The following is a 16,612-nucleotide window of genomic DNA, read 5'->3' as shown; positions in this document are numbered from 1 at the left end:
TTCTCAATCTGGCAGTTTCTCCCTTCCATTCACTAAGTCCTGGTAGCTATGCCAGCTCTTAGGAAGGCCAAGGAGTGCTAGACTTACCATACCCTCATCCAATGTCATGACCCCTACACTTGCAAGCTCATCCTTGCATGTGATGAGCTTGGTGAGATACATAGAGATTGTTTCATCCTTTTCACACTTGATCTTTAGAAGTTTGTCCTTTAGTGCTAGCTTCCTTTGATCACTGCTATTTTGATATAAATCTTTCAATGTTTTCCACATTGCATGCGGAGTCTCCTTCCCATGGAGGCTCGAGACAATGTGATCTCGCACTACCTCCAAGAGAATTCTCCTAGCTCTAGCCACACACTTCCTCCATTCCACCTGCTCAGTCTTGTCAGTAGGCTTAGGAATTTCTTGATCAATGAAATCCTTAAGACCATTATCTTCCAAAACTGCCTCCATGCGATCCTTCCAAGCTATATAGTTTGAGTTACCATCAAGGGCATACTCAAGCCTCAAACCATAGAATGCCATCGGTGAAATATATGTGATAAGAACTTGAGATCTATATCCTGAATAATAAACTTCAAATTCCTTCTTGTATACTGTTCTTCCTTGATTACTTGTGCTCCGATACCATGTAGAATTTTCTCTACGAATTAGCTAGCTCACTGATATCATGTAGAAATTTCACCTACAGATCAAACTGATATATGCAATGTACTAAAGCATAATACTAAATCTACATCTACCATAAACTTTGTGGAAGCTAATCAACCATGAGCAACATCAAGCATGAACACATATAACTGATAAAAAGGAATCAATCACACATAACACAAAATATATCCTTGGGGAAAGCACCAGCATAAAACCCCAACATTGTATTATCAATCTAGTGGAAATCCTCAACAACATACAAAAAGAATCAACTCAAAAGTTATCCTGCTCTCTCTGTACTCTCATGATGAAGATCATAGACTACCTAGGCCTCAATATATAGGCCACAAGTCCTCCAATCTCCTATAATACGTATTTCTCTTGGAAATAGATCCTTCTCCATGCAAGGAATACTTACTATAAATATCCAAGCATCTGATAGTACACTCTCCCTCATCTGATCTCAACTGGGTCTCTGTCTGAACTGACATGCATCAGTTATCCATGAGGGAATGCTCACTTATCTGAAATAATAGTTGGCATATGCATGCAAGCATTAAAAAACTATATTTCATTAATTTAACAACTTGTTAAATTAATCTAACTGGACTTGACTAAGTTAAACTAAGTCAACTAATCCTCTTATTATGGAACTAAACCTTATCTCCTTTAATCAAGGGATACATTCGTAAATCAAGAGAGAAAATAATTACATGATCTCACAAAGACTTCTAGTTTAATTTTCCATAACTAATTAACTCATGGAGATTAATTAATTAATATTTTAAACTGTTGTTAAGACCAAATTCATCTTTACTTCCTATAGTTAGATTAGGGACTACTAAAAATAAGAAGGGACCAAGAAATGTTATTTTTAGAAGATTCTATTTTTAGCAGTTTCACCTCTCACCCAAGGTGGCCAAAATGCTCATTGGTCAAAATGCTCATTTTTAGAAGTGCTATTTTTAGGAATTCTATTTTTATCACTTTCTAAATTTATCATTTCTTGTTGCACACTTTTCAACATTGAGTTTTTAACAACTTCTAATTACGCTGTAAGGCATTTCCCTCTGAAATGAACTTCCATAAAATCTACCTATCATCCCTGTGTGCCGTTAGATTATGTGTTAGAAGATTAGAGGATTGTTAATCATTCGATCAAAGGAAGGTAGTTGAGTGGTTGGAACTGTTCACGATAACCTCATGTCACCGCAACTGTGGCAGGGTTTGAAATCACTGCAACCGTCGCAGGGTTTGGAATGAGCCTGCACCGGGAAGTTGAAGCGAACAAAGTTATTCCACAGAGCAATGGGTCTCCAGATCGATCCCCGCAGCGGATATTGCAGCTCCAACCAGACGTACTACAGCAATCGAAAACCAGTAGATTTTCCCCAAGACGAATTCCTGGATCTCCCCACCTACATCTCCTCGCTTCGCCACAATGGCCGCATAGCCCTCATCGACTCTGCCACTGGGGAAGCCACCACATTTCCCCAACTATGGCAGAGTGTAAAGTCACTTGCCACTGGTTTAGCCGGCCTTGGCATCAGAAAATCCGACGTTGTACTCATCCTCTCGCCGAATTCAATCTATTTCCCCATAATCTGCATGGCTGTCTTGTCCATTGGAGCCATCGTTATGACCACCAATCCGCTAAATACTGCGGCTGAGATAGCGAAGCAAGCCAGAGACTCAGCAGCCATGTTGGCCTTCGCCACACCATCTTTGGCTGTTAAATTGGTAGCCACCAAATTGGCCATTGTGCTCATTTCTTCTTCTTCATCTGAATTAGCCTCTCAGAATGACTAAAATTACATCTCTACTCTAGAGAAGCTCCTCACTTCGAATCTTGCCCATGCCCCTGTTGAGCCTCAACCTTACACTCATTTACCTATCCTCCCAACAGCTTTTCCCTATTCACTTCTCTCTTTTGTCATCATTTCCTCCATCAACTTGTTCAATTCATTGCATTATATGTCTTTTTAACATGATTTGTTGACTGTGCTAATGATTGACTGTTGGTTTAGAATTTTGGTATATGTACAACAATTCCGCAGCTGTTCTGCAATTCCGCAGCTGTTGAGAGATTCCGCAGCCTTTTTGTTGTTTGCTATACTCCACGTGTCTTCTCAAGGAATGGGCCACATGGGCACGTTGGTATGACTGTGTACATGGTTCGTGTGCTATCAGCTAAGCCAACTCGTTCATATATACCCCTGGTCAACGCAGATGCACCCACGGTCAAACAGCAAAGTTCCAAATGGTGGCACGGCTCTGCGTGAGCAAATGAGACACGGAACCACAGCTGGCACTTCCTCCATGCCACGAAGACAGCAAGGGACAGGATCTAACCATAGATTTACTCCCCATGATGACCGTTTCCTCCAAACGTGCACGGAGTTGCCTGCGTGTTGCTGCATAGTTAATTAGTCAAGACTGTAGTTGCTTAGTTTACGCAGAGGACAGTTTGTCCCTGTGCCTATAAATAAAGCGTTTGCATACGTTTAGTAGTTGGTCTTCAAGTTAGTTTTTGGATGTAATCACTTTGTTTATAAAACTCTGTTTTAAAGACTGTTTCATACAATGTTTACATTTTTGTATTTTGACATGCTGATTTAATAAAAGAAGACTGTTCCTGTTCATCTCTACGTAGCTGATCTTTAGCTGGTTGAGTGGATGGAGGGCCCCCATCTGCCACAACCTATGTACAGTAGCATTTAACTTTATTTTCCTGCCTTTCTTTGCTTTCATTTTCACATGTACAATAATGTATAGTTTGATTTCTGCAGTTTTTCATTTCTTTGAACATGTATAATAATGTACAGTTTGATTTCATGCCTTTACATTTCCAGCACTTTTCAGAACTGATCAGTTTGTTTATGCAGGTGTGTTAGGAGCCCGGGATAGTGTGTTTTTATTTCTTTTTATCACTGATGGTATTTGAAGTTGTCTTGTCTTAGCTGCTGATTTTTACCTTGCTTACTTAGTTTCATTGCTAGTTTACTTTATCAAGTTTTTGACAAGTTGCTTACTAACCTTTTGATGGTCTTCTCATCATAATTGACTAACCTTTATTGGACCAAAATATCATTGAGTGGTAGCTTGGTTTGATTAGCTTTTGGACTCATATTATTGATTCCTTCTTAACTATTTTTTACATGAACAATTTTAGCTAGAGGCAGAATGTTAAGGAAGAATGAAGTGTTATGATTTGTCATTTAAGTTTTGCAGTTAAAGTAGTGTTTTTCACTTTCCATTGAGTTAGCATAGATGCTATTTTTGTTCTTATCAGCAGCATAGATAGTGTACTAGTGCCATTAGTCACTTTGTTTAATGCTTTGCTTTCATTTGAAGTTTCAATTCCATTGCAAGTCACTTTTCAAGCTTTCTCTTTAAAAAGTTCAAGAAGCATTTAGAAACCACCACATACACACACATTCACTCACTTGTTTATAACTTCATCACATCACATTAGGAAGATAAGTCCAACACAAACTAAAAACAACAAAAAGAACTAGGAAAGGCTGCTTAAGTATATATTGTACACTTCACTTCATCAGCTTACGAGCCCCGGGTTGACAATTTATGATAGCAATTTAGACAACACTAAATTGACCAAACATTTTGGCGCCGTTGCCGGGGAAGTGAAATTAGGTAGCCAATTTCTAAAAAAAATTAAGAAAATTTCAAGAAAAGGAAATTGATAACCTCTCAAAGTATGCTCTCCTCTTGCACCTAGAGTGATCTGGAGGATCAGAAAAGAGAAAGTTATTGGTTTAATAGTTTCTTAAGTATGCTCTCTTCTTGCACCTAGAGTGACCTGGAAGATCAGAAAGAGAATTATTAGCCTGACTTGAAGAAAAAATAAAAAAAATGACATGCATAGAGCTAGAGATTCTAGGGGAAGGTTTTTAGCTAGAGCCAAGAGTTCGATTTTTACAAGTCCATCTACTTCAAGGAATAGACAAGAGACACCTCCCTCATCTCCAACTGACACTCCTAGCCCTAGGATTCCTGGAATTCAAGAGGCAAGAATTGACTCTCCCACACCTTCTATTGAATTTGAATCAGAAAGAGATCCTTTCCTTCCTTCTACAGAAAGACCAATTGTAATTGAAGAAGTAGAATCATCGGAGGAAGAGGGAGAAATTCCTTCTCATTCACCCTTTGTAGAAGAACCAGAAGATTCTGAAGTCTCTAGGGAAACCATTATGACAGAGGAAGGAGGTGGTAGAGGTAGAGGTAGAGGAGGAGGAAACAATGGAGGAGGTAGAGGTCACATTGGAGGAAATAGAGATGGGGATAACTCATTTGGGTTTCCTATCGTTGATGAGGATTCCCGAGCCACTATGAAAAACATATCACCATCTGTCCTCCCAAACTTTCATGGGTTAAGAACTGAGGACCCTGAAACATTTTTATTTGAGTTTGAAGTTGTATGTCGAACTTATGACTATCTGGATGACACTCAAAAACTCAAATTGTTCCCTTCCACATTGAAAGGACAAGCTTTGAAATGGTTCATGGGGTTACTCACTCAATCCATTAGGTCTTGGAATGATATGAAACAGACATTTTTGGATAGGTACCTGGACTATTGTATTCCTACCAATCACAAGGATGAGGTATTTAAAATGGTACAAAGAGAAGATGAGAACTTAGAGGATTTACTCGAAAGATTTCAATATAACCTCAAAAGAGCAAAAATGAGTAGCTTGGATGAGGAGACCTTGAAAGCCCTCCTACTAAAAGCCATTAGAGATGAATGGATAGACATTCTAAACATGATGGGGAAAGGAGATATAGCTCAACTTTCACTCAATGATATAGTAGAGCTATGTATCCATCTCTCAAGGGGCAAATCAAAAACTCAAAAAGGGCCTAGAGATCCTTCTCTCCTCAGAGCAAATAAATCTGCAACTGGATCAGTAAGTAGGGCTGAAGTTGGCAATATGCTTGATGAATTCAAAACTAACATCTTAGGGAGTCTTAGTGAACAATTAGACACCCTTAAGATCCACAATAAGAAGAAAGCAGAAGCCGAGGCCTTGGCCATCTTTTGCCCGAAATGTAGGAAGAAACATGCTTTAAGGGAATGTCCCTTGGAAGCACAAGTTGTGGAAACATGTGTAATTTGCTCAGAAAACCATGAGACCAAGGATTGTCCTTCAATCCCTGGGCTCAAAGCAGTCTTTCAAGAAGATCCAAATACACTTGAATCTCTCTGTTTTGTTGCAAGGAGACGTTGGCAGGGGCAACAAAATCAGGGGTTTAACAAATCTATGAATTTTCAACCCCAACCAAATTGGAATCCTTGGCAACAACCTTGGCCTCAACCCCAAAATCCTTTTCAATCATGGATGCAAAGCATGCAAAATCCTTATGGGAGATTTGCTCAATTCTATCAATATCCTCCATCTTTTCAAAACCAGCAAGCTCCACAACTTCCAAATCAATGTCAACAACTATCATTGCCATTCCCTCAACAACAACAACCTTCTCCACAAAATCAAAATTCTCAACTCTTGCTTCAATCCCAACAGAAGTCAAATCAACTTCCTTCTCAGCCATTGCCAAACCCCAATAACAGGAACCCTCAAAATGCTTACATGATGGAAGGTCAACCATTTCCTACCTATATGATTGTTCCTCTCAATGAAGTACAACTTAGATCAGGTATAATCCTAGATCAACCTTCTATAAATGTTCAACAGCCAAGCATTTCTGAGGAAGAATCTCTTAAAGCTAATAAGGGTTCTGAAGCATCCCTTCAAAACCCAAACACTCAAAAAGAAAAAGAAAAAGAATCAACCCCCACAACTCCCATAGTCGAACAACCTACATCTTTGGCCACACCTCCTTTTCCTGAAAGGTTACAAATTGACAAAGGAGTGGAAAAGCAAATTTGGTTACCTGACTACAATTTTCTAGATGAATTGAAGAATGTCTGTATCAAGATTCCCTTGTTACAAGCCATTAAAGAGATTCCCATTCTAGCCAAAACAATAAAGGAGTTGAGCCTTAAAAGACCAGGAAGGAAACCAAGAGATACCAGAAGAATCCACCTGGTAGGAAAAATTGCAGATATTATGATGGGAAAGATTACCATGCAGAAATATGTAGACCCCGGTAGTCCAATTGTCAAAACACATATCAATGGGGTAGAAATACCAAATACTTTGATTGATTTAGGGGCTGCTATCAACATTATGAGTAGACAGACCATGGACCAGTTAAAACTTCCTAACCTTCTCTTTACACCTACTTTACTGCAACTTGCAGATAGATCAATCATTAAACCTGATGGTGTATTGGAAGACATTCCAGTCTCCCTAGACTCTTGGGAATATCCAGTTGGTTTTATGATTTTAACTCCCAAGAACAATCTAGGAGGACATCCTCTTATTTTAGGAAGACCTTGGCTAGCCACAGCTGATGCTTTCATAAGTTGTAGGTCTGGGGATATGTATATTTCTGATGGCAATTCAACAAAGAAGTTCAATCTGTATCCTCCAACGAAAGCAATTACAGAAATAGGAGATAATGAGTGGGTTGATGATGAAGATACTATACAACCTGTCTTTACCATTTCTGAGATTAGTGAAGATAGTCAAATTCTGAATACATTAGAAAATTTTGAACCATCTTCAGAATATGACTCTACACAATTTCAGTTGGACTCTGACATAGAGTGTCTATCATCTAGACAAATGTCTCTTTTCTCTATGGAAGAATTTGGTAGTTATGCCATTGAGATCTTTCCAGGAAAAAAATTAAACATTAACAAAAACTTGGAAAAATCCCAACAGGAAGAGCTAACCAAAGTCTTGCAAAGACATTCTACTGCTTTTGCATGGGAGTATACCGACATGAAAGGTATTGACCCTAAGACTTGCATTCATCACATCTACATTGAGGAAAACAGTAGACCAATCAGACAACCTCAAAGAAGGATGAATCCAAACCTTAGGGAGATAGTGAAAGAAAAGCTCCAGAAGTTACTCAATGTAAACTTCATTTACCCCATTTCAGATAGCCGATGGGTTTCTCCCTTGGTTATAGTACCTAAAAAGAATGGTAAATGGAGGGTTTGCATTGATTACAGAGAATTGAACAAAGCAACCTTGAAGGATCACTTTCCTTTGCCCTTTATTGATCAAGTATTAGATACTTTAGCAGGTAAAAAGTTTTTCTCATTTTTGGATGGTTTTAGTGGTTACAATCAAATTCAGGTAGCACCTGAAGATCAGGACAAAACCACATTTACTTTTCCATGGGGAACTTTTGCCTACCAATTACTTCCTTTTGGATTATGCAATGCACCCACTACATTTCAAAGGGCTGTACTAGGAATATTTTCAGATCTAATTCATGATTGTGTAGAGGTCTACATGGATGATTTCATAGTTTATGGTAACACATTTGAAGAAGCATTGGAAAATTTGGAAAAAGTCCTAATTAGATGTAAAGAAACAAATCTTTCATTAAGTCATGAAAAGTGTTTTATGATGTTTACTGAAGGGATTGTTTTAGGACATCATATTTCAGGAGATGGAATTAAAGTTGATAGATCCAAAGTTGAAGTTATCTCCAAGTTACCTGTTCCAAATTGCCAGAAAGATGTTAGAAGTTTTCTTGGGTTTACTGGGTATTATAGGAGATTTATTGAAAACTTCACCAAGATAGCATCTCCTCTTTTCAAATTACTTACCAAAGACTGTGAATTCAAATGGGATCCTGAATGTCAGTCTGCATTTGAAACTTTAAAGACTAGAATATCTGAAGCACCCATTTTGAGAGGGCCAAATTGGAAACTCCCTTTCCACATTTCTACTGATGCTTCAGATACAGCTCTAGGAGCTGTTTTGGGACAAAAGGATTTGGTCCCTTATGCCATTTATTACACCAGTAAAAATTTGACTCCCACTGAGTTAAATTACACTGTGACTGAAAAAGAATTCTTAGCCGTTGTTCATGCAATCAACAAGTTTAGACACTACATAACCGGCTATGAAACTTTTGTCCATACTGATCACTCTACAATTAGATATCTCATGAACAAACCTGTTACTAATGGCAGAGTTACAAGATGGCTTTTACTTTTACAAGAATTCAACATTACTGTGTTAGATAGACCAGGAAAACAAAACACAGTAGCTGATTTCTTGTCTAGAATCCAAAACACTAACAAAGATTCTCCTGTAGAGGATAAGTTTCCAGATGAATACTTGTTTGCAGTAACTACCAAGACTCCTTGGTGTGCAGATATTGCTAATTATCTAGTGACAGGGAAGCTACCTCCACACTTATTTCCTAATGAGAAAAGGAAAATCATTCAGGAGAGTTCACATTATTCTTGGATTTCTAATGAATTGTTCAAAACAGGGCCAGATTATATGATCAGAAGATGTGTTCGGGAAGATGAAATGCGTGACATCCTTAAGGCATGTCATGATGAACCGTGCGGCGGACACTTTGCTGACAAGAGGACGGCCTATAAAATCCTTTCTTTAGGATATTATTGGCCTTCTCTCTTTAAAGATGCAAAGCAATATGTTAGAAGGTGTGACAGCTTCCAAAGAGTTGGGAGACCAACTCCTTCAAATGAAATGCCACTACAGCCACAGGTATGCATCGAAACCTTTGAAAAATGGGCTCTAGATTTCGTTGGACCTATTAATCCACCATCTAAGCAAAAGAAGTATATATTGGTTTGCACTGATTATGTTACTAAGTGGGTAGAAGCCAAGGCATTGCCTTCTGCCACTGAAAATTCAGTTGTTCAATTTCTTTTTGAGGATATTTTTACTCGTTTTGGTGTCCCAAGAGAAATTGTGACAGATCAGGGAAGTCAATTTACATCTAAATTGATGGAGAAGCTGATGGAGGAATACAAAATCAAGCACAGAACATCTACTCCATATCATCCGCAAGCAAATGGTCAAGTGGAATCTACAAATAAAGTTCTTGAAAGCATCATCACCAAGACTGTTCATCTTCATAGAAGAGATTGGGTAGAAAGGCTCCCTGAAGCGTTATGGGCCTATAGAACTACATGGAGGAACACAACAGGACATTCTCCCTATGAACTTGTTTATGGGAAAGAAGTCCTGCTCCCCATTGAGTTCCAAATCAAGACCTTCAAGATGGCAGTTCAGTTGGGGATGAGCCTATCAGAAGCCCAAAAACACAAAATGGACCAGCTAAATGAGCTAGATGAAATAAGACAAGATGCAATTCTAAGGACTGATCTAGTTCAGCACCAAAGAACTAAGTGGCATGATCGACACATCAAAGAAAGAAAGTTTCAGAAGGGAGATTGGGCACTATTGTTTGATTCCAAGTTTAAGGACTTCAAAGGAAAATTTCAAACTCATTGGCTTGGGCCATATGAGATTGATGAAGTCTTTAACAATGGAGCAGTTCGAGTGAAGACCATTGATGAGCTTCAGACTCCTTTCATTGTGAATGGCCACCGATTGAAAGTCTACCATAAGCCACTCTCAAGGAAGGAATTTGTTAAAATGTTCCAAGAAGATTCTGCAATGAGGCTAGTGGATAAGAATTCTTCTCCTCCATCAGCCTGATCTTTGTTTCTTTCAGTTGAAAAAAAAAAAAGAAAAAAAAAAGAAAAAAAAGAAAAAAAAGGAAAAAAAATCTCTTGTATAAGCCTGAAAACCAATCTTGGATTGGCGGTCTTATGCAGAAAATATGAAGTGAAAATCAGGGTCACCTGACACTTTATATTTTCCAAAAAAAAAAAAAAAATCTCTTTTTCTTTTTCCATCTCATCATCCATTTTGTCCATCTCATCCATTTCATTCATCTCATCCATTTCATCCATCTCATCATTTTCATTCCACTTCATTTTCTTCCAGTCCATTCATTCCATCTCATTATCACCAAATAAAGTCCCTCTCAGGACTATTCCATTCAGCCAAGTTGTTTTAATCCTTTTTGTGCAGGCAGAAAAGTGTTGCTGCAATTTCCACAGCTAGGAGCCAATTCCGCAGCTGATATCAAGATTCCGCAGCCAATACACTCTGTTCCTGCAAATAAAACAACTCTGTTTTCAAAAAGAAAAATCTGCAGTCAAAAGCACCAGCATCATTAAAGAGCAAGGACACATAGCATATACAAAGGTAGCAATAAATCAAAGGTTAGGGATCAAAATGCAAATACACGAAGGTATGTTCTAAATTTCTAACTAACAGTTATATCATTTATGTATGGTTTTCGGATTATGGTATGAGGCACTTAATGTAATGATTGATAAGATCCCCGTCCACTCCTCATCCATTATTCTGCGTAATCCACCTCACCACCTTCCTAACGGTTCCCTAAGTGCTATTGATTCGAACTTAATACGGCCTGCTCTCTCATTAATTCTTCGTACCAGAGTGACGTGTACTGTTGTACCACGGCTCTCCAATTGATCATTCCGCAGCGAGGTGTACACAGCCACCCGACGTCCATGGGATTCGGCCGTTTCATCCTTTACTCATAACACCCTTCTACACATGCATAACCTCGTCTTCGCATTGTTATCTACGCCCTCACCGTTTTCACTCTCGGTATCATTCACTACTCTGTTTCACCGTAAACCTCTCTGTTTTATTTTCCTCACCGCTCCACTCAAAACCTCGATCACCAGTCCTGCACCTTACAGTTCATTGCATCACGGCCATTCTGTTGTAGCCGTAATACCCACTGCTGAGCACTGTTTTCCCGTATAGCTCTCTCCTCCAGTATTTAAACAGCGCTGTCAGAGCAGCAAGAGAGCTGGTAACCGAAATGGGCAAGTTATTAAGAGTAGAGCCGGAAGGTTCTAAGTTTCTAGACGGTTACCCACAAACAAAGAATGCCCTGCAGAAGGCCAAGTGGTTGAAATTCATTCAGAAGTTTAAGGGGTATAACAAAGAAGTTACAAAAGCGTTTGCCCGATCATTTAATGGAAAAACAAATACTGTGGAGGTGGGAGACCTGCAGTTCACTGTCACAGAGAGCAGCTTGGCCCAAGCAACCGCTTTACCTCAGACAGGGGAACGTTGGTTCAAAAATCGAACTGTTGAAGACCAAGAGTGGAAGAACATGTTGAAAAATCCAGGTATGGATACCACTATCTTCACCAAGGGAATTCCTGTACGTGTTATTAAAGAGGAATGGACTGCCTTACTTTTGCTAGTTCAGAAATTTTTAACATGTGAAGGCAGATTTGGTATAATGTATGTTTATCATGCAAAAATAATGATGCATTTTATGGGTGAACATACCATTAATCTCCCTTATTTCTTGCTAGCTAGTCTAAGAAAAATGAGTGCCACTGTTCAGAAACACGTGGGAAACATTGAACCCCATTTATATCACCATGGACTCATTAAAATCTTGATTGAGGAGCAGTTAAAAATTAAAAAGGATACATGGGAGAAGTTCCTTGTTAGAAATCATTTCCAAGAGGCAGCTGAAGCCTCTAGTAGCTCCCCTAGGGTACCCAAGAGAAGTAGAAGAAAAGGGAAAGAAATGGTTACCCAAGAAACTGCTGTAGAAGAAACTGCCCCAGAAATTGCTATAGAAGAGACTGCTGCCCAAGACACTGCTGTAGAAGTTGAAGAAACTGCCCAAGAAATTGTTGCAGAAACTCTTCAAGAAATTGCCCAAGAAACTGTCCAAGAAACTGTGCAAAAGGAAAAGAAAAAGGGAAGCAGAACAAAAAGACAAAAGAGGGATAAAGGGAAAGCCATTTTGCAAGAGTCATACCCTTCACCTGAGCCCTCAATTGAAGAAGATACCCAAACATTAGCTCATAGGCTTGCTCAGCTCCAAGAAACTGCCATCTCCAAAAAGAAACAAAAGCAAAAACAGCAAAAGCCAAAGAGTACTAGCCTGCAAGTAAGAAGAAGCAGTAGACTTATAGAGAAGAAGAGTGTGACTAAAGAGAAACAGTCCCATTTCATTGATTTGGGCACACCTGAGAAGACTCCAATTCGGCTAAATATTGAGCTAAGTCCTCCAAGAGAGGAAAGTCCTTTCCAGCAAGAGAGAGAAAGCAGTTTTCAAGGATTTGAATTTAGGCCAAGACAAATACCTGACATTGACCCTGTCCAGCAGGAGGCATATGATTATTTGGAAACATTAGAGCAATCTGTTGCTGGTCCTAGCACTGTCTTTCCCCTTGAACAGCAGGTTCAGTCTCTGAAGCAAGAAATATTTGAGCTAGAAGTCCTCAATCGCCATATCAAACAGGAAAACGAAGCATTGAGACAACAGAGCAAAGTGGACAAAATGGTCCACGACAACACAATGCTTCATTTGGGTCTTTGGCAGAGAAAGAACAGGAAATTGAAGAGGAAATGCAACAAATTGAGCAGGGCCTTGGTTAACTTGAAATTCAGGTGCTTGGTTAGGAAATCGAGAGCAAGTTTGGTAACAAGGAGGAAGAGGAGAAGGTTGGATGTCTTGGTAGAGGCATCTGAACATGTGGACTGAAAGATTATGACAAAGTTTTGGTTGCATGAGGACATGCAACACCCTCGCAGTGGGGGTATGTTGAGCCTCAACCTTACACTCATTTACCTATCCTCCCAACAGCTTTTCCCTATTCACTTCTCTCTTTTGTCATCATTTCCTCCATCAACTTGTTCAATTCATTGCATTATATGTCTTTTTAACATGATTTGTTGACTGTGCTAATGATTGACTGTTGGTTTAGAATTTTGGTACATGTACAACAATTCCGCAACTGTTCTGCAATTCCGTAGCTGTTCAGAGATTCCGGAGCCTTTTTGTTGTTTGCTATACTCCACGTGTCTTCTCAAGGAACGGGCCACATGGGCACGTTGGTATGACTGTGTACATGGTTCGTGTGCTATCAGCTAGGCCAACTCGTTCATATATACCCCCGGTCAATGCAGATGCACCCACGGTCAAACAGCAAAGTTCCAAACGGTGGCACGGCTCTGCGTGAGCAAATGAGACACAGAACGACAGCTGGCGCTTCCTCCATGCCACGAAGACAGCAAGGGACAGGATCTAACCATAGATTTACTCCCCATGATGACCGTTTCCTCCAAACGTGCACGGAGTTGCCTGCGTGTTGCTGCATAGTTAATTAGTCAAGATTGTAGTTGCTTAGTTTACGCAGAGGACAATTTGTCCCTGTGCCTATAAATAAAGCGTTTGCATACGCTTAGTATTTAGTCTTCAAGTTAGTTTTTGGCTGCAATCACTTTGTTTATAAAACTCTGTTTTAAAGACTGTTTCATACAGCGTTTACGTTTTTTGTATTTTGACATGCTGATTTAATATAAGAAGACTGTTCCTGTTCATCTCTACGTAGCTGATCTTTAGCTGGTTGAGTGGATGGAGGGCCCCCATCTGCCACAACCTATGTACAGTAGCATTTAACTTTATTTTCCTGCCTTTCTTTGCTTTCATTTTCACATGTACAATAATGTATAGTTTGATTTCTGCAGTTTTTCATTTCTTTGAACATGTATAATAATGTACAGTTTGATTTCATGCCTTTACATTTCCAGCACTTTTCAGAACTGATCAGTTTGTTTATGCAGGCGTGTTAGGAGCCCGGGATAGTGTGTTTTTATTTCTTTTTATCACTGATGGTATTTGAAGTTGTCTTGTCTTAGTTGCTGATTTTTACCTTGCTTACTTAGTTTCATTGCTAGTTTACTTTATCAAGTTTTTGACAAGTTGCTTACTAACCTTTTGATGGTCTTCTCATCATAATTGACTAACCTTTATTGGACCAAAATATCATTGAGTGGCAGCTTGGTTTGATTAGCTTTTGGACTCATATTACTGATTCCTTCTTAACTATTTTTCACATGAACAATTTCAGCTAGAGGCAGAATGTTAAGGAAGAATGAAGTGTTATGATTTGTCATTTAAGTTTTGCAGTTAAAGTAGTGTTTTTCACTTTCCATTGAGTTAACATAGATGCTATTTTTGTTCTTATCAGCAGCATAGATAGTGTACTAGTGCCATTAGTCACTTTGTTTAATGCTTTGCTTTCATTTGAAGTTTCAATTCCATTGCAAGTCACTTTTCAAGCTTTCTCTTTAAAAAGCTCAAGAAGCATTTAGAAACCACCACATACACACACATTCACTCACTTGTTTATAACTTCATCACATCACATTAGGAAGATAAGTCCAACACAAACTAAAAACGACAAAAAGAACTAGGAAAGGCTGCTTAAGTATATATTGTACACTTCACTTCATCAGCTTACGAGCTCCGGGTTGACAATTTATGATAGCAATTTAGACAACACTAAATTGACCAAACAGCCCCTATTGTTAAAATCCAGCAAGACGATACTGCCACACTGCTCTATTCCTCCGAGACTACTGGAATGAGCAAAGGGGTCATTTCCACCCATAGAAATCTAATTGCTATGGTTTGCATTGTGCTGAAGCACTTGGGATTCACTCCTGAGAATAGTACTTAGAATCAGACTGATTCATTCCTGGGTATGGTGCCCATGTTTCTTATATATGGGCTTGCGGCTTTTGCTTGTGCGTTGCTTGGTTCCGGATCCACCATTGTTGTACTGTCTAGGTTTCATCTCATGGAGATGCTTCGGTGAACGGCTGGATTGTTGTCTCCAAATACTAAAGCAAAGATAGTTGATCCTGTTTCAGGAGCTCCTATGCCCCCAAACCAGAAAGAAGAACTGTGGCTTACTGATTCATTCCTAGGTATGTGCCCATGTTTCATATATATGGGCTTGTGGCTTTTTCTTGTGCATTGCTTGGTTCTCGATCCACCATTGTTGTGTTGTCTAAGTTCGATCTCGTGGAGATGCTTCGGTTGATTCAGAAGTATAGAATCTCCTATTTGCCTCTTGTGCCTCCCATCCTATTAGCTATGAACAAAGTCGATATTGCAAAGAAATATGATTTGAGTTCTTTTCACACTGTTATATGTGGTGGAGCTCCCCTGCGCAAAGAGTCTACAGAGGAGTTCATTTCTTAGTTCCCTGGGGTCACAATAAGACAAGTAAAGTTGTTTTCTTCTTTTCTGCCATGCTGGTCTACTTACTATAGAAATACAAATACTAGAACATTAACTTGCTTTCTTTTACATAATTTAAAGATATGGACACTGACTAGATAATCACTCTCTCCAACCACTCAGGAGGGTATAAAAAGTTACTATCCGTCTCTATTAGGTAGGTTGAGTGTGCCTCTTTTATTTTTAGCCTAGTGTACTTATCAACGGTCCAATGCATTCACAGGCTTAGGGATCATTTCACTGCCTTTGTTGAATAGGGAATGATAATTTTGTATTGGGAGAAACATATAAAGAGCACTGCTCATTGAAGTTTTTTTCACAATATTAAGGAAGAGCCCTGGTGATAGTTCAAATAAGTGCTCGAATAAGCACAAAAACTGGCATCCATTCGACTCATGAAGAATCTAGGCCTTATTTTTACAACATTTCGTGCGACAAAGTTACACTTACTCTTTCTCACGAATTTTCCTTTTTTTGAATGCATGCTTAGGACAACGGGGGATAAGAGTCTAAGTCAAGCTTTAGAAGCCAAATTTTGAATCGTAATTGTTATTCATGACCCCTGTGATGATATGGATTTCTATTTCACTTAGTATTTGAATTCTAAATACGGTCAACTAGTTAAGGGTTTCTTTGGAGTTTGGAACTGTGATATGGATTTCTATTTCGCTTAGTAGTTGAATTTTAAATATGGTCAAATAGTTAAGGGTTTATGTGGAGTTTGGAACTGCAAAGGATTGAAAGAATACTTTATAAAACATTTTGAAACATATTGGATTCGTTGTTATTCGTATATCAGTTGTTGCCACTATCCATAGTTTTTACAAATCCTTGTACTAATATTTTAGTTGAATTTGATGTGTTTTATAACATATTTTATCATTTTTGTAGTTTTATATTCCAGGTATCAATTTTCTTGAATTCACAG

At 38.8% G+C, this 16,612-nt stretch overlaps 1 pseudogene; it reads left to right on the top strand.

Annotated features, from left to right (window-relative positions):
* Positions 1 to 1,959: 1,959 nt before the first annotated feature.
* Positions 1,960 to 16,612, top strand: part of LOC149171799 (beta-phenylalanine coenzyme A ligase-like) — a 32,725-nt pseudogene continuing 18,072 nt past the window's right edge.

This window comes from Pinus tabuliformis, chromosome 4_2, assembly GCF_031772625.1.
Source record: "Pinus tabuliformis cultivar Carrire ecotype Pingquan chromosome 4_2, CPIR1, whole genome shotgun sequence".
In the NCBI taxonomy this organism is placed as follows: domain Eukaryota; kingdom Viridiplantae; phylum Streptophyta; class Pinopsida; order Pinales; family Pinaceae; genus Pinus; species Pinus tabuliformis.
This window is presented reverse-complemented; position numbering and strand designations above follow the sequence as displayed.